Here is a 13,602-nt window from a genome sequence, read left to right as displayed (position 1 = left end):
ACTGTCAACCGTTGTACTACTGTAACATTGCAAACACACAGTAGCAATGCCACAGTTGTTGCCACTGACGAACTGTCTCATGTCCTTGTAGGTCCCTCTGGTGTGACAGCAAGGCAGCAGACCCATGCTGGTGAGTGTGTTCTAAATTTAAAACTGCTAATTATATGTGCATGTCATAGGTGAGGTGTAGGCCATGTACATGTATCACACCTACGCATAATGCATGCTGTGCATGTTTGCTGTGAGACTATGCACATCCCAGTAACATGGCTAGCTGCCTAAAATGCATACAATACACAGACCATCCCACACAATTGTGGCAACACTGTAGTGGACATTGGATAGGCAAAGTCGATACACATGCACACAACATACACAACTTTGGCATACACAGTACACGTTAACATGCTACACATGGCATATTCAGACACCCGCTATAAGGTCACACTCCAGTATCCCAAATGTCATCCACACAGCAGACATAATATACCTGAGGGGTAGATGCCTCTCATGTGGCTGTGCGGCACTCTTCAACACATAACCCATTCATGTTAGGCAATGCACACTATTGCGAACCATACAAACCCATGTAACAACTGGCTGTGAAATGGTGAATGTAGCCATGGTACTGCAGTTCTGGTACAGCATGGTATGTGCTGGTCTAGCACACATTAGTAGCCTTGAGTGACCACATGATGCTGCATGATGATCTCTCATGGTACTACACCCCATCCAGTTACAGTGACCACAGTACCACACATAGCATTAACTGCTATACACCTCAATGTTGTGTGTGTGCAAACATATGACCAATACACAATATGCATATCAATCACCATTTGTACAAAGTGACACATATATGTCTTGTAATGCTATTGAGTGTATAGGGCACATGACACACACTGTGTATGTGTGATGTTTAATGTTGCAGTTGTGTTGTAGCATGGCATGTCATGGCTGGCACTGGCATGTCCACAATATGTCCTACACTCACCATAACCACTGTACAATGGCTATGTTGAGCAATGGTATTCCATCAGGTATACATGCACCACTCATCCTGTGTGTATACATAGCATGCATGTGCTAAACCTGTGTCCACAATCATCTGCTAAAGACACAGACACTCTAATCAGAAATTGATATCTATGTGACTCACAGATACACATCCAGCCATGGTATGTATACCTGTGAGTGATGGTGCACAGGACATTGCAGAGCTTTTAATACTTGCCCAGCAATGTTGTGTCTATGTACACATTGCATTCCAGGGTGAGGCTTATCACTGAACAACAACATACATGCATCAAAGCCATGTATACTGTTATTAGCAAGGGCTTTCTACACCTGCACTGCATGCTGTTGAGCAACACACGTCCTGCATGCTGACATGTGTGATATAACTGTTTGCCTTGTGATACTGTATCCCACCATCACCCGCTATTGAGTATGTTCTGGATTGCTGGTGGTGTGTGTGTGTGTGTGTGTGTGTGTGTGTGTGTGTGTGTGTGTGTGTGTGTGTGTGTGTGTGTGTGTGTGTGTGTGTGTGTGTGTATGTGTCTGTTTTAGTGAGGAGTGCATTTGTATGCATGTGTTCATGTGTTCATGTGTGCATGTGTGCATGTGTTCATGTGTGCATGTGTGCATGTGTGCATGTGTTCATGTGCTCATGTGTTCATGTGGATATGTGTTCATGTGTGCATGTGTGCAAGTGTTCATGTGTTCACGTGTGCATGTGTGCATGTGTGCATATGTTCATGTGTTCATGTGTGCATGTGTGCATGTGTTCATGTGTACATGTGTGCATGTGTGCATGTGTTCATGTGTTCATGTGTGCATATGTGCATGTGTTCATGTGTGCGAACATCATGCACAGGTCGTAAAGTGTGTTTCCTGTCTTCCTCGCACATGTGCTGACTTTGGGCTGGTTCACTGCAGCGGGGAAACCAATGTCACTGAGCAAAATAGTGATGATGATGATAGGTGTGTTGAGGCACAGGCATGTTTGCCAGGGTCTGTCAATGGGCCACCAATAGACAGTACACAAGTGTCCACCTCATCCATGCACACAGTCATACTGCCAATACATCCTTCACCAATTCCCTTAGCTGAAGGACAGCGTACAGTCAGCATTAGCCAGGACAGTGTGGTATCCATGGCACATGCATCCCAACACAGCAGCCATGCGCAGATGTCTGGAAGGGTACCACATAGGGCAGATGTCCAGGGGTTCTCATCGGAGCACTGCTGCTCGTCATGCCACTGGCAGAAGTGCCACAGGTCTGACAACATCATGCATGTTCCAGGCTGTCATGGAGGCACAGGCACGTATGGAACGGTACACCAGACAGGGACTAAGGGCACAGAGGGCACATAACACCACCGTAATTGACAGTATCCATGACCTAGCAGGTGCCATCCATCATTACATTGAGGTCACTGATAGACGTTGGGGAGAGACATTAGATGTCCTCCGCAATGTCATGTCCATGTGTCAGGATAGTGTGGGATGGTTGAGTCATTCACGTGGACGTATGCCAGTAACATCAGTAGCTGGCAGTCATCACGGATGTCCCTCAAGTCACAGCCACTCCCGTAGTGCCAGTACCAGCCTCAGTATTGTTGGGGGTGGGCTGTCCATAGAACGTCCTAGAACACCACGTGCACGTTGCTCTGGACAGTCCCAGCAGGGACCTGGATCCAGTGTACATCCATTTACCTCTGGGGATAGTACCCAGTCTGGCTTAGTACCTGATAGTGTCAGTAGCACCCCTGCCAGGCACAGGTACCGTATCCATGGCCAGAGACGGTGATCTGTAAAGCCTGGCAGGTATAGTCTGTGGCTGTCTCACAAATACCCGTATATGGCAGCCACATGGTGGAACTGTGTGCATGCAGACACACACACACATAAACCAGACACATAGGGCTAACACATATCCACACACATTACATCAATATTGGCCCATAGCAGTACTCTTGTCCCTCACACGCACACACACACACACACACACACACACACACACACACACACACACACACACACATACATGTCAATTGGATGGCTCACTGTAGGCCTCTTGCAAACCAACAACACACCCTGTGCATATGATGAAACCTGTGCCACCTCCTGTCATCTGTAACATCGATGCAGGAACAGGCTACCATGGTGCTGATGCACAGGGTGACTTTATAGCAGTATAGCAATGTTACCATGTTGTCAGCAGTAGAGTGTAATGATATGCTTGAAGGTGTAGCTGAACAGGCATGATTCATTAAAGCTATGATTGTCATTCTAGTATTGTTTACACCAGTGTTAGTTAAAATAGTGTATTGTCCGCCCACGTGCCACTTTGCTGATGTGTGTAGTATTGGCAGCATGTGTTAGAGAGTGGAGAGTATGTGTGGGATGTGTATAGCACAGATTTGCAGGTGTACATCTGTGAACATGGTGGAGATGCACTGTCTGCATGTACGTGCATAGTGGACACATGGGCAGGGTGACATGCCCTCTATTACACAGTGACACTACATAGTGTCTATTGATGGCCAGTATGCATTGTACTACACACATTTCGGAACCTGACTACACATGTGTGTATGGCATGGTTTGACACTGTGCTGTGGGTGATACTGTTACTATCTGTCATTGTTCTGCATTCTGGTAGTATACATAACTTCAACAGCCTGACCATAACCAATCGTTAGATGATGTCTTCACAACTGACACACAGCTGCAGGACACACAGCAACATTTGGATCCTATGCCAGTAACCAGTGGTATTCACCTGCACCCATTACTGAGACCACTCCTGTTTGGCATATAGCTCTCTTAGGTACAAGCAATCACAGTAGGGATATGTCCGTCCATGTCTGGTAATGCATAGTGTGGCCTATAATGCATTCTCCAGATGACACACACATCCTCCACAAGGGTATCATACAGACAGATAACTGTTGTCAAACCCATGCTGTAAAGCTATTAGCCAAACTAAGCATAGTCATCCACCTTTACAGAACATAGTATCCCCACAGTACCACATAGATAGTAGCCACCAACATGATGAACAGGTACTGGTGTGTGCATGCAAGCAAGAGTTACATCATCTCTCCTTTGATAATCACATTTCCTAAGGTATTTTGAAATATCTTGGTGGATCACATAAGCAATAAGGTCTGCATGCATATCCACAAAGGTTGTTGTACACCTATAATGAATAGTCATCATTGACAGAATTTGCTGCATTAGAACAGGTCTAACATATACCTCGGCCATAAACCCTCACTCACACAATTCAATAGAAACTGTAATGAGTGTGTGTGACACGGATGACTTAGGCCAGAGATCACTGCAGTGGCTGGCTTTGTCACAAGCATACAGATGTGACCTAAGGTCTGGGAAGCAGCAGCACAGTCTGGCAAAGATGACAGTTGTGTTCTTGGAGAAAGCAGGGTTCACACACATGCAATAATTGTGGTAACATGTATGTATATGTATTTGCCACACCGCTACCTTACATGTACAATGCATACTGATATGTCAAAACCAAGCAAAACCTACTACACATTGACCAATGGTGCCACACCCATAGAGCACACACAAACTCACTGACTGTAGGATTCAAACCCCTACCTAACTACTTCATGATACTAGAGCAGTCCACATTAACACGGTGTGTTATACACATTACTGAGATGTCTTTTTTCCACAGGTATATTTGTAAGGTGGTGACATCATCAGACTTGACAAAGATAAGTATACCATTTGTAAGGTGTTCTACTACTCTACAAAAAGGTTGCTCTTCTTCAAGGTTATTACACACAAACACGCACAGGTGTTAAGTGCAGGATTCAAACCCCTACATAACTGGTTTATGATACTACAAGAATATGCATTTACATGATGCACTATACACATTACTGTGAGTTCTGTTTTCCACAGGTATATTTGTAGGATGGTGACATCATCAGACCTGACAAAGATTAGTATACCACTTTTAAGGTGTTTGAGTACTCTCCAAAAGGTTACTCCTCTTCAAGGAGATCACACACAAACAGACACACTTGTCAAGTGCAAGATTCAAACCCCTACCTAACGGGGCTATGATGCTATAGGAGTACACATTTACATGACACACTATACACATTACTGTGAGTTTTCATTTCCAAAGGTATATTTGTAGGATGGTGACATCATCAGACCTGACAAAGATTAGTATACCACTTTTAAGGTGTATGAGTACTCTCCAAGGAGATCACACACAAACAGATTTGTCAAGTGCAGGATTCAAACCCCTACCTAACTGATTTATGATATTAAAGTAGTACACATTTATACGATGTGCTATACACATTACTGCGAGTTTTCTTTTCCACGGGTATATCTGTAGGATGTTGACATCATCAGACCTGGCAAAGATTAGTATACCACTTTTAAGGTGTTTGAGTACTCTCCAAAAACGTTGCTCCTCTCCAAGGAGATCACACACAAACAGACTTGTCAAGTGCAGGATTCAAACCCCTATCTAACTGGTTTATGATATTACAGGAGTACGCATTTACACAACATGCTATACACATCACTGTGAGTTCTCTTTTCCACAGGTATATTTGTAGTGTGGTGACATCATCATATCTGACAAAGGTTAGTATACCACTTTTAAGGTGTTTGAGTACTCTCCAAAAAAGTTGCTCTTCTCCAAGGAGATCACACACAAACAGACATACAACACACACTTATCAAGTGCAGGATTCACACCCCTACTACTACAGGAGTACGCATTTGCACGACGCGCTAGACACATTACTGTGAGTTCAATTTTCCACAGGTATATTTGAAGGTTGGTGACATCATCAGGCTAGACAAAGTGGGTTACATTAGGTGACATTGGGTGGGCTACATAGAAGGAATGTCTAAACACTTTGGCCATGTGATCATCAAAAAAGAGTGTACTATCTAACTGTGTCCCCACGGCCTTCATGACTTTTTCCATACATACTGGAGTACCACCTATGTGGTAATTTGTTTGCACTTTGTTTTAGCCAAAGGGGATGACTATGCATTCTTTGCCATTCTTCTTGGGGCATTGCTTTGACACCAGGTATCTGTCTCTGTAAGCCCCTTCTGGAGGATGTGTGTGTCAGCCATAGAGTTGATTATGGACCACAGTTAGCAGTCATCTGCAAACCTGTTCAGCCATACTCCTGCTGTGCTTGCCTGTACCTCTGAGCAGTGTCTACTGAACAGGTGGGGTCCCAGGGCCAAGATTTGTGGGATGCCATTTGTGACTGTCTTAGAGTCAGACATGGCACCCGCAACTCTGAACATGTATGTTTGATCTGTGAGCCACTTGGCCACACATCCTGTGACATAGCTGTTGATGTTCAGGCTGGTAAGCGTGTCCATGATGACAGAGTGGGGAATGGTGTAAAAAGTCCTTAGTGAGGTCCAGGTGTGCTGTGTGGACTACTTTCACCTCCATCTATGTCCTTGGTAACTGTTTGAAGTAAGTCAACTATGTTTAGGAGGCAGGATCTGCCTTTAACAAGGCGGAGTTGTGTAAAGTCCAGTGTCTGGAGGTCCACAATGTCACTGTTTATGGGTTCCATGACAATTTGCTCAATAGCTTTGTACACCAGGCTGAGTAGACATATAGGGCAATGGTTTCCAGGTTCTGTTGTGGCACCCCCTTTGTGGGGGCTGGATGACTGTTAGTGTATGCCATTCTTTGGGTACTTACCCTGTGGTACAATTGAGTCTGGGCAGTGAATGTAGGTGAGGGTGTAGTTCCTTTTGGGCCTATTGTAAGACGCAGCCTGGGACACCATCCAGTCCCATTGATGCTGTGTTCTTGGCTTTGGAGAGGGCTGTCTTTATCTGCATGTCCATGACAACTGGGGCTCTGCATCCTTCTGTGATGGACTCAGGCCCTTTTGGGGGTGATGGGGGGAAGTGAAGTTTGCACTGAACTTGTCCCCCAGGATGTGGGCAATGAAAGTTGGTTCAGTGTATTCCTTGTCATTTGTCAATAGCTGACAGCATATTTGGAAGTTGACACCTACATGTCTGGTATAGCTACTGCAGGCCTTGTGGTTGTCATTCTTATAGTCCTTGGCAATTTGTCTTTTGAAAGTGTCCTTCAATTATTTTATGAGCGATCATTGCTTCTTCCTAATAATGATCAGTGATGCCTTTCCTTTAGTGAAGTTGGCTCTATCAGGTGTTAGTTTCCTCCTTCTGTTGTCTAGCTTATTTATGGGCAACGACCACCAGATTGTTTTCTTATTTTTGGAGGAGTGCATCTTGGTTTTATTTGTGATGTCTTGATCCATGCATCCCTGTAGATGCTCATAGGATTCACTTGTAACTGATTCGGCAGATTGTATACCATTATCCTACAGCAAGAGGTCTTTGGAACTTTCCACATTTGTCTTGGGACATGTGCAGTTTGCTTTTGAAAATGTCTTCATGGTGGTTTCATTGACTGGGTGTGGGCGGGTGGGATGTGGATGTCCAGTGTGATTACTTTATGATCTGATATTACCAGCAAGAGCTTTATCTCTGTTGTAGAACACTGGTACCCTATGTTGGTGATGATCATGTTCAGTATGGTGTCACCTCTAGTGGGCATGGTGACCAGCTGTTCCAGGGTGTTAGAGCTTTTAAACTCTAGGAAACATTGGGCAAAGGACGTTGTACACAAGTAATTCTCCCACTCAATGTTTGGGTAGTTGTAATCACCTCATATAATGGCGTTTGATAGGACCTCTATATTTTCCACTGTTCTCAGGAATACTGAGTGAGGTTCCCGTGACAAGGTAGGTGATCTGTAGCAGGCTACAATCTGATGAGCAGATTTGCCCAATGTTAGTTGCACTTGCATGGTCTCCAAGGCCTCATGCTGTGCCACTAACCTGAAGGTGTGGGTATCCATAAGGTAAATGGGTACACCCCTTCCTTTTGTATTTCACTCGTGGTTTTGGGTCCGAAGGTCAGAGGGATTGTGAGTGTTTTACGTGGAGCATGTACAACAGCTCTGCGTTTGACATAGCTTTGTATGTTAGGCAGTGAACACATCTGAGTAGGCGATATGCAATGGAGTACAGATGGAGCGTTTTGAGATGGTCTGTGTATGGCATGTATTTCTGGCCACTAATGCTCTTTGTGAGGTATTGCTGCAGGCTTTACAGTTATTGTAGTTGTCTTGTGAGGTACATAGCAAAAGTGGCATTGCACTCTATTATAGTTCTAGTGAGTGATGAGTAGTGGGGATCAATGTTCTCTCCTATTCTGCATGAGACACATTTTGTGATGAGGTGTGCCACATAGCAGGGTTTCCTGACTACTGTGGGGATGTGATTATCTCACTTGTGTCCAGTGTACACCTGTGACCCAAGGTCTCTTGTCACACTTTCAGTGTTAAGTATACTACCGCCTATGTTGTAGTTCTTGGATACAGAGGTTTTAACAAAGGGGATGACAATGCACCTTTTGGCATTGAGCTAGAGCCCAAGGCTTTGACAACAACCACCTGTCTCAGTGAGGCCCTTTTGTAGGATGTCCACATCTTTAGTGTTTACAATTATGGCTCCTAGTTTGCAGTCCTCTGGTAACTTCTGTAGCCACAGACCTTCCATGTTAAAGTTTACTTCAGGGAAGTAGATACTAAACAGGACAAGACACCGGACTGGACCTTGTGGTACTGCACTCATCACTGGTCCAAAGTCATACTTGGAGTCTGCTACTTTCCCAGTGTGTGTTCTGTCAGTAAGCCTGTTGGCAAACCATCTTGTGACATAGCAATTTATATCTAGTTTAGTGGGTTTATCTATATTTCCAGAGTGTGGGGTGGTGTTGTAAGCCGTGGCAGGATCAACATAGGCTGTGTGAACCACCTTACCCTTGCTGATGGTTCTGTTGACTGTTTCAATGTCATCTATCAGGTTTAGGTGACATGATCTGCATTTTACAAACCCAACATGGTTGTGGTCCAGGGTTTGGGGATTACAAATGTAATTGTTTATATGTTGTATGATGATACATTCCATGGCTTTGAAGAGTGGGCTCGTCAGGCTAATGGTGCGATAGTTCCTGGGGTTCGTGGTGTCTCCACCCTTGTGTAGTGGGATAACCGTCACTGTGCACCATTCGACAGGCACAAAGCATGAGGTGAGGCTATGACTGCACATGGTACGTCAGTGTGGTGCCTGTTCATTCTGTGGTTTGTGTGGAACACAGCCTATGAAGTTATCTGGTCCCATGGCTGCTGTGATACTGGCTTTGGAGAGTGTTTTTTACCTGTGCAGCCGTGATGACAGCAACTTTGCAGTCTTCCATTATAGAGATGTGCTCTTTCATGAGTGAGAGGTGGGTACAGTTAACACTGATCCTATCTGCCAGGATGTTGGCAATATCAGTTGAGTCTGTATATTTTGTGCCATTGAGCTGTAACTCAGTGCAGATCTGAGTGTAGCCATGACATGTACCTGTCTGTTGGGCGGATATCTCCTGAGTAGACAGTATGCAACAAAGTACAGATTGGGTTACATTCAGTCTTGTTGCATGGGGCAACTGTTTGAGGCCAGTAATCCTCTTGTTAGGGTACTTCAGTGGTCTTTCTGGCTGCTGAACATGCCTAGTCAGATTCATCGCAAGTGTGTTGTGGTACTCTCTGACGGGTCTGATGACTGATGAGTACTGGGAACCTCCTTTGACCTACATGCACAGAGCTTGGCAGTTTGTGTGAATACATAGCATGATTTTCTGACAACTTTGTGAATGTGTTTCTGGAAGGAGAGATGTCTATCCACATTAGTCCATAGATCCCTTATTATCACCTCCATATTTGGCATGTGTGTGAGCATGCCCAGTATGACCTTTCAGTACGTTGTTGCCTGACATTTGCTTCATTTTTTAAGTGTGTGAGCATGCCCAGTATGACCTTTCAGTGTGATGCTGAATGTAATCCACTACATTTGTTGGAGTGTGTGAGCATGCCCAGTATAGACATTTATATTATATGTGTATGGAAAATCAAGTTGTATCTTTACAGCAGGGCTCACCTTTGTGTCATAGATCAGCAGGGATCATGCTGTGCCTGCAGGGCTTCCATGAGACACTTTGCATAGACTTATCAACATTTCTACATACAGGGGGGACAGCTATTTTTTGTACATTTCTACCCAGGGGCACACTTGATTGCTACTGTGGGTGTACATAGGATGAGGGTTTCACCTGACACTTATACACATTTGCTATGCCTGCACTGCTATGTATGGTACACCACTTCAGTCTATACTGTTGCCTATCGTACAGGCTTGAGGCATACTACTGTGCTACAGATCCTAGCGTCCAATGTCACGTATATTAGATTGTGACTTCATAGCCTACACAACCCACATCACACCGCCTGGCCTGATGTTTTCTGTCTGCATAGGCCTGTGGGGGAGGTTACCCATATGCCTCTTCAGGGACATGTTACAGCATTTCTTTGTGTTTGCATTACTGTACAATTGTCCTGCTGTGTGTGTGTGTGCCACTGAAATGCTGTCATTGATTAGTGGTTCAGTACTGTGCCTATAGTGCACAGTATCCTGGGTTCTACCCTTGTCACTGCTTTTTATTTTCATGCTGGGCATACCAGACTGCTTAAGGAACAGTAAAGCAAATATGAGCATGCTTACCTGACTTTGCTCAACTTTGCACGACCTTGCCCAACATTGCTCAACTTTGCCCAACATTGCACTAGTTAGCACTTGCAATTTTGTTTACATATACTAAATATTGGTAAATGCTGCTTAGCACTGCTTTATATTACTTAAAACATGTAAATCATGCCTCCGGTGGTGCTGTAGGGCTGCCTATGTCAGATGCATACTACACTCCCTATACATGTTTGGAATTAGGTAGTGTCAAGTTAGGCATCCCTTTTATTTTATGTGCAAGTCAGAGAGAAGTATCATTTCCAGGGTTCCTACTGAGCCAGTGTATGTGCTATGCATTGCCTCTTTGCCAAGGCATACTGGGCATGCCTGCTTCTGCCTACTGGGGCAGGCTCAGGTTGTTCCTCCTCTGAGTCACGCTGTGCCTGTGCAGGCCTTGGCAATGGTGGGGGGCTGTTTGGCCCTGCCCCATGCTGTTTCTGCTGCAGCTGTTTTCACAGGATCATAATGTGTAGCATAGCACATACCATGACAATTGGGGACATGTAGTTGGTGAGTACTGCAAGGCTCCACCGGATGTGTACAGGCACTGGAACCATGACTTGAGCATCCCAAGCACATGCTCAATTACATTTCGTGTTTGTGCGTGTGCCTCATTATGGAGTTCTTGTTCAGGTGTGTGTGCATTTCTGATGGGTGTCATCAGCCATGGCTCCATTGCGTATCCAGCATCCTTCACTAGGTGACCGTCAGGGATGTCCCCATTGGCAAATGTCTGGTACAGCTATGTCAGATGCCAGATATAGGAATCGTGGTAGCTTCCAGGGCAGCCAGCACACACATTCAGTATTATGCCCTGGGCATCGCACATGACCAGGCAGTTGATGGAGTGGAAGCCCTTGCAGTTAATGTAGGCCCTACCCCACTCACTGGCTGGTGCTTTGATGTGTATGTCCGTGCAGTCAATTGCACCCACTACCTCAGGGTATTCCGCTATTTGCTGGAAGAGACGCATATTGCTGGCCAATACCTCACAGGAATTGGGGAAATATACATGATCACCGACATGAGCTGACATGGCATTCAGGGACTGGTGCAGTACCCTGGATGCTGATGCCTGTGAAATCCCCATCATATCACCAGTTGGTCTCTGGAAGGTACCTGTTGCTAGTATTCTTAAGCCAACACATTCTCAGTTGTACCTACATAAAATGGCTGACAAGTCAGGCAACTAACAGGATAAACTACTTCCAAAGTTTATGGAATAGTTCTAAGATAAGAATAAACAAGTATATAGGATCCATCATTGATGTAACCACAGCACTTACAACTACCACATTTTGACATCTGTCCTTAATCATTGTTGGTGTTCTTAAAATCCTTATTTCTTTCTAATTAATTTTTGATGTATGTGTTGCAACTATAAATCACAGTTGGCTCACCCCCTAATGAGTTCATAATAATATTATCAAATGCCAACTTCTAATTTTAATTAATAATGTTTCAGAGATTCTTACCATCAATACTGTAATATAATATTAAGTATGCAGTTTTGATTTTGTTCATCTTGTTATACTTCCTAAATTAATAATTTCTAACCTTCTTATATCTCAAAGTCAGGCCATTCTTTATTCTAGACTCTCTTCCTATTCTTAATTCTTCAAATAACTTTTTAATTAATCTAATAGGTAACCTCACTCAAAAATGTTTCTTTTAATGTCAAACTATTGCTCACAAAATGCATCATCAGATAATTAGTTTGAAAATCTTACAACACAAATTGACCTTTAACAGTATTCACTTTTTGATGGTACAGCTGCCAGCTGTTAAAATTTAGATATGGGTTGATTTACAAAGTATAGCAGAAATGTATTTACCATCTTCTATTTTATAAATCTTAATGTATAAATAATTAATTTCTCTTGTATTCATAGTATAAGTAAATCACAAAATATATATGGCTGTCCCTAAATTGTTAATACATTATTTTGCTATTTCCACTATATATGGTCATATAATAAAATGCCATCCAGAAAATAAAAATACTTTCTCTTTTATTTGTAAAAAGCTGATGAAAATGTAAATAATTTTTCTCCAGTAATGTAGAACTAAATTGACCTAAGCTGGGTCTGACACCACCCCCATAGCCACTTCTGAAAGTTGATGGAAGTACTGACCTTCAAACTAAATATAATTTGATGAAAGTGCAATGTCAGCTAAACCAATCAATAGGTGAACATCTCTGTCAGATAAATCTTTAACCTTAATAATGAATATACCAAAGAAATCTAAACCAATATTTCGGGGTGTGCTTGTAAACAAGTCTACAACATCAACAGTCATAAATATATCTTCATTGTTGTATTCAACATCTCCGATTGCTGACAAAAAATAGCAGGACTCTTCCAAAATAAACTACTCACTAGAACATGGCTAAAGATTCCATCTTAGAACCTGTGGCAGCTATGATATGACAAATAGGTGGATACAGGATAGATTTGTAAATTTTTCATATTCCAAAAGATCACAGGGATAGTATGATTTATAAAAACTCAAATTCATCTTTAGTAATGAACAGGTTAAGTAATTAATCACATAATATCAAGTTTAGACTAATAATAATCTCAGTTCTAGAAATTTGTTCAGAAACATCACCATCCAATCAAATTTGTGGCATCTTCATTGAATAGTCTGTGTAATCCATTATTGGAATTTCCACTCCTTTATCTGGTTTCATTAGTCTAATGTCATTATTATGGGACAAATCATACAAGAGTTATTTTTCTACAAATGACAAATGCATAAAATAAAAATTATTGCATATTGCTGAATATCTCATTCACAGATCCTCTCAAAACATGCAACCGTTTTGCTTAATTGTGGATTGAAGAAGGCTTTGCTTTTGTTCAAAATATTCCGTCCCTTGTTTGAACTATTACC

This window comes from Protopterus annectens, chromosome 1.part1 (assembly GCF_019279795.1).
Source record: "Protopterus annectens isolate FY-2018-M chromosome 1.part1, PAN1.0, whole genome shotgun sequence".
In the NCBI taxonomy this organism is placed as follows: Eukaryota; Metazoa; Chordata; order Ceratodontiformes; family Protopteridae; genus Protopterus; species Protopterus annectens.
This window is presented reverse-complemented; position numbering follows the sequence as displayed.